The sequence below is a fragment of the Anastrepha obliqua genome, chromosome 2 (assembly GCF_027943255.1).
Source record: "Anastrepha obliqua isolate idAnaObli1 chromosome 2, idAnaObli1_1.0, whole genome shotgun sequence".
In the NCBI taxonomy this organism is placed as follows: Eukaryota; Metazoa; Arthropoda; class Insecta; order Diptera; family Tephritidae; genus Anastrepha; species Anastrepha obliqua.
This window is the reverse complement of record NC_072893.1, coordinates 123332548-123338547: the sequence shown is the minus strand read 5'-3', so window position 1 is coordinate 123338547 and position 6000 is coordinate 123332548.

Below are 6000 nucleotides of genomic sequence, written 5' to 3'. Positions count from 1 at the left end.
AGTCACAAGGTGTTAAATCACAAGATCTCGGTGGCCAATTGTGATCACCTCTTCGAGAGATAACACGGTCCCGAAACTTTTCCCGTAAAAGATCAATGGTTTCGTTGCTTCAGTGGCACGTAGCGCCGTCTTGTTGAAAATAAACGCTGTCGAGATCAATACCATCCAATTTCGGCCATAGGAAATCGTTAATCATCTCTCGAGAGCGCATCCATTCCAAAATAACACCTGTTATAGAAAACCCTTCACTATGGAAGAGAGGAAACGATTCTGCATCTTCTGAATGCATCTAATTGTGGCATCGTAATTTTATTTTGGTCTGCGGTGGCCGACAACCAATCCAACCTACCTAAGTAATATAGTTCATTAAAATATTGAAATATTGAAGAAATTCCAGCTTTTCACGCTTGGTAAACAGTAGCGTGCAAGGTAATTACATACGTACACACTTCACACCATCACACTCGATTTACTTTGGACAATTCACACTGGGGTCGCCGCATACAAAACATCGCTCAAAACTATTATATATTAACAGATAAAAGTCGAATAAGATGTAAATTTTATGAAGTTACGATATTTTTTCATTTTTGTATTTATTTATTAATTTTTTTGTTTTGAAATTACACAGTCAACAAAAAGAATTTTTTTCTACTCCCGAACTAAAAGGTATATTTTTTTAATAAAATCAATGAAAGGTTTGCACAATCGTAATCTAATGTTTCCCACAAATAGAGGGGCCTACAGTTTTACGCCGCCTCCTAGCGACAGTTGTTTTACCACTCGGAGGTTTGACATTGTCTGCTAAGCACCTACCGCCATTAGAAAAAAATGCCTATCAATTGGTGTTTCGTACCCGGGGTTTCAAAGCCATACATTTTCGAATGGTATTCACGCACCAACTCATTCTGCTTGGCGCTACTAAGAGACCCGGTCTAATTGGGAGCTCAAAAAAACCACAGCTCACTAATTCCTTAGCGCTTTTCATTTCCTTAAACACCACTACGTCTCAGCACCCGCGTATGTTCAAGCTCAAACCACCTTGCAACGGAAAATAGATTCAACTTACTTGCATTCTTGGTCTATTTTTTTAGAGGAGCGAGCGGTTTATAAGGCATCGCTGCAGACCCTAATTTTTGTCCTCGCCACCTTTCGCCAACTATCCAGTCTGCTACCTGAAACAGTAAAGCAAGTTACTCTCCAAATGCCATCCAGCTCCGGTACCATTTTCAGTCATGAAGAATGCGATGTAGAAAGTTTTTACCGAATGCTTAGACATCGCCATTGCGCTCCGTTGCAGGAAAACTAACGATAACTAACGAGATTTCTTTAAAAAAAATCGAAGAAGATAGTGAGTGTGTTTTTTTCAGGTTGAGAGAAGAATTGAATAGGAAAACCCTACAAATAAGATAACCTTTTTGCCTAAACTTTATCTCTTCATCAATTGAACTCAAAAGCGGTACAAGATATTTAGCCGTTAACGAAGCACAGCCACTGATCTCAACAACAAAATGCTGATTTTGGACATGTAGGGTTTCCGATCTTGGACGATAACAGCATCTGATGAGGCGTCCCTTGGAGTGTTTGAGAGAAATATTCGGCGGAAGATTTTTGAACTTTTGCACGTTAGCAACGGCGAGTATAGCCGGCCATAGAACAATGATTCAATTGATCAGTTGGAACAAAGCTTTTCTAATTACAGCAAATACGGCTTGTAAACTATACAGTGCCTCAACAGTCGGAAGCTCAGTTTAAGAAGAGCTCCTGCGTGTATAAGCCACTCATTGCTTTTGAATTTAATTTTGAATCGTCGCTGCAAATGGCTCAGATTCAGTAGTAAATCACTTTCACATTCGGTCTTAAAGGGTATTCGGAACGAGAAACCATTTCCGAAAGAAAAGGCCCTGCTGAAATAGTCTGCAGATCTGTTTTTTTTTTCTAGAGTGACCAGACTTTAATACCCACTTTTTATTACTGTATTGGAATTGATTGTACTACAGCTTGTCTGGTGTTTTTTCCAAGCAAAAAATTTAATTTGCTTTTAACCCTCGTTGGACACCATTTTTAAAACCTTCGGGTCTGGCTTTTTTTTGTGCTGTTCGAAGGTCCTTTTAAAATAAATTGATAGAAAATTAAAGTAGTAGTCTGGTCAAATACTAATTTTTTATAGATATTTTTTAGGAGTTTTTTTAAGAAAGTAACATTAGATCGTTTTGGTTTTATAGTATGTTATTATTGACATAAAATACTAGTATATAATACAAAAACAATTTTTTTTTACATATTTTTTTGTAGTAGTGTGGCACCAAAGTAAGCGTCTTAAAAAAAAGATAGGTGGCTTATCAACAGGATTTTGGCTCTTCAGGCCATCTGAAACGAAAAAGTTAAACTGATTATTATTCTGTAGGCTTGCCATTCTGGCAGATGCTACAATGGGAAAATGTTTTCGAAAAATAACAAAATGGCGGACATACCTTTTTCAAAAGTCCGCCATTTTGTTATATTTAGATATAATAGAAATTTGTTAAAATCACGTACAAATTCGAAAAGGCCAGTCTGGCCAAACTCGGGTGTCCAATAGAGGGCTAACGAGCACAATTTTCACAATTTTCCATTTTTATGAAATTACTAGTTGATATCTATTCCAAATGGCTATCACAACAAAACGGCTTAACAGATCAGTGAGAAAATTAGTTATTGAAAAGAGCTGCTTGATAAGCAAAATATTGGACTTGAAGTGGCAAGGGCATATTTTTTATTTATTGTTTTATTAATGCACTCTCGTATGTTGTAACAAAGGCAAGACAATTAAAACAGTAAATATATATTTATTAATATATTTATAGTAATGCCAGAGTACTAACTTTGGAGTATAAAGAAAAAAATTAGTTAAATAAAATTTCCGCCTCTATAACTCCACCAAAAATAAAACTAGAAATTTGATATAACTTACGAAAAATGCACCCTGTATTCATGATTAATTTTATTTAATAAATTTTATTATTATTAATAAATTAATTTCAATTAATTCAATTTTTAAAAATCGATTTTTGAGCACTCGCGGGTATGGAAGGGGCCCAGTGTGCATTTCAGCCAAAAGTGTGAGTGCTTACAGCAGAAAAATTAAATTAAAAAATTAGCCAAAACACCATCAGCGCGCTTTTAATTACGAGTATTACTGCAATTGCTTGATAAAAACAAATGTATGTATCTGCAAATTGAGGCAATCAACGCAATAAAAGCAAAAATGCAAATTTTTCCAATTAACTTCATTTCCCCTTTAATTGCACTATAAAACTTTAACATACAAATTTTATACGATTTCAACTATACAAAGGAGCAAATAAGTATTTATATAATTAAATAAACATTGATTACAAAATAAATAAATTTTGAACAAGCTCAACAAATAACGCCAAGGCATACCCCCAAAGCTTAGGATAAGTATTATATTAATCCGGACAAACGAATGTTTTCTGGGGTGGTGCACAGATATCGCAAAAATTTGCTTGTGTTGATCAAAAATACATACACACATATGCACGTATATATCGTCCCCTTAGTATTAAAATAGCCTATAAATTTTTTGATGTTTTGAGAAAATGAATTTCAAACTTTTTGTCGAAAGTAGCTCTCACTGAAATCTCGTTATGTCTGTAAATATTTATTATTTTTTGACTGACGTTTTGACCTACTTTGTGGAACTAGAATTTGACAAAATTTTGACCACATATAAAATCGACGATGGAGAATCCAAAAATTCAATAAAAAAATAATAGCCTATGAGCACATAGGCTATTGTTATACTAAGGGTACGATATATGCATTTTTCCAATAACATGTAGCAACAAAATTGGCAAAAGTAAAAATGTGTGGTCCTATACACACAGTCAACACATACACAAGTGTGTGTACTCGTATGTGCAAACCACCTTGATAAAAAAGTTCCCGGAACAACTGACAGGTGACGTACTAAGTCAACTGATTTGAGTTCAGCCTTTTGTTTTTTTGCTGGGTTGCCACATCTGTGATAAGGTTAGGTTATGGTGGTAGTCGGCCCGTATGACCAACTCACTTAGACCTTACAGGTCCACTGTGCGACACGGGAGCCTTGTTTATTTATTTTCATGAAACCATTTTGCGGCTCTTGAAGCGCAGGATTGGCCTAATCCCCGCGCCAGATAGTTCTGTAAGAGAATTAAAAAAGTGTTTACCTAGACAACCTGCTCTGATTTCAGCTAAGGCTGGACAATTGAAAAGGAAGTGCTCAACTGTTTCTTCCTCTTCCTCATCTCTACAACTTTTACAATATTCATGGGAGAATACTCCTAGTCTCAAGGAATGCCTGCCAAATAGCCAGTGACCGGTGACACAAGCCACGACCTTCGAGATATCTTCTCTTGAGAGGCTAAGCAATTCCTTTGACCTTTTATTGTTTATTTGCGGCCATAGTAGCCTATCTGTTACGCATGTATCTTCATCTTCCCATGACCTATTGACCTCTTGGGTAATGTTGTTTTTTATTATTATTTTACTCGTGGCCAAAGGTATTCCAATGGTACTTTTATCACGGAACAGTTGCAGAGCAGCACCTTTTCTGGCTAGCTCATTAGCTCTACAGTTTCTCTCAATATCTCTGTGTCCCGGAACCCAAATAAAGCTGACTTTGAATACGACGCTAATATCATTTAGGGCTGCTCAGCATTCCTGTGCAACCTTTGATCTTAGTATAGCCGCATTCATTAATTTAATGGCCGCTTGGCTATCCGAGAATATATTTATAGTTGTTTTTGTTACGGCATGCGTATTTAGGTATGTAGCCACTTCTTTTATGGCTGGCTGATAAACGCTGCAGTAGTCTGATAGTCGGACGCATAGTTCCAGTCCTAGTTCTTTCGAAAATACTCCATAGTCAACTTTATCGTCTAGCTTGGAACCATCTGTATGAAAATTTAATTTCCCCTTTCTCCATGGTTTTGGTGGCTGCCACTCCCTTCTTGACATCTGTGATTAACATACCTACTAAAATTTTATCTCCATTGCTTGACATTTGTAAAAGTGACACCGTCTTGAGTAAATCTACACCTCTTCACGCGCTTTCGATTTTTCGCAGTTTTAAAAATGCATTTGAATTTGCAACAACGAGTTTATACTCGTATTAAATATTGCGTTAAACATGAATTCAATGGTGTGAAAATCTTAGGAATGTTAAGAAACTGAAACGATACTCTAAAGGAAGCAGATGTTTACGAGTGGCATGAACGCTTCAGATCGGGAGTCTATCGAGAAAGGCGAACGCAGTGGCAGAACGTCAACATGGAAAGCTGTTGCAAACATCAATAAAGTGAAAGAAAAGTTGATCAATAACCATCACAGAGCACTTGAACATTGCTTATGCACCCGTTCAGGACATTGTAGTTAATAATTTGGGTTTGCCCGAGTTGCTGCAAAGTTAGTCCCAAAGGAACTTAATTTCATGCAAAAAAGAGGCCGCCAAAGACTGGATTTCCAAAGCTGAATTCGACCCGACATTCAACAAACTCATCATTACTAGAAACAAGACGTGGACTTATGAGTACGACACGCAATCTAGATATCAAGAGAGTGAGCCGAGAGCTTCGATTGAACCAAGCCCAAAAAAACCATGTCATTTTCACTCAAAAAAGAAAAGGAATGCTCACGGTTTTTGTGGATTACATTGAACCACGAATTTTTGCCAGAAGATTAGACAGTTAATTAGGAATTTATATAGGCATTACGAAGAAGGCGTTTATGTGAAGAAATTCGCCAAAAAAGAAAGTATTTATGGGAAAACGACTCGTAAATTTTGCACCATAATAATGCACCGTCGCACAGTTCAATCATTATCCGTGAATTTTCGACGGAGAACAAAACGAATACCAGCCAACAGTCATCGAATTCACCTGCGATGGCTCCCTGCGATTTCTCTTCCGTTTGATCGAGTCAAAAAAACCACTACAGTAAACGGCGAAACGTAGC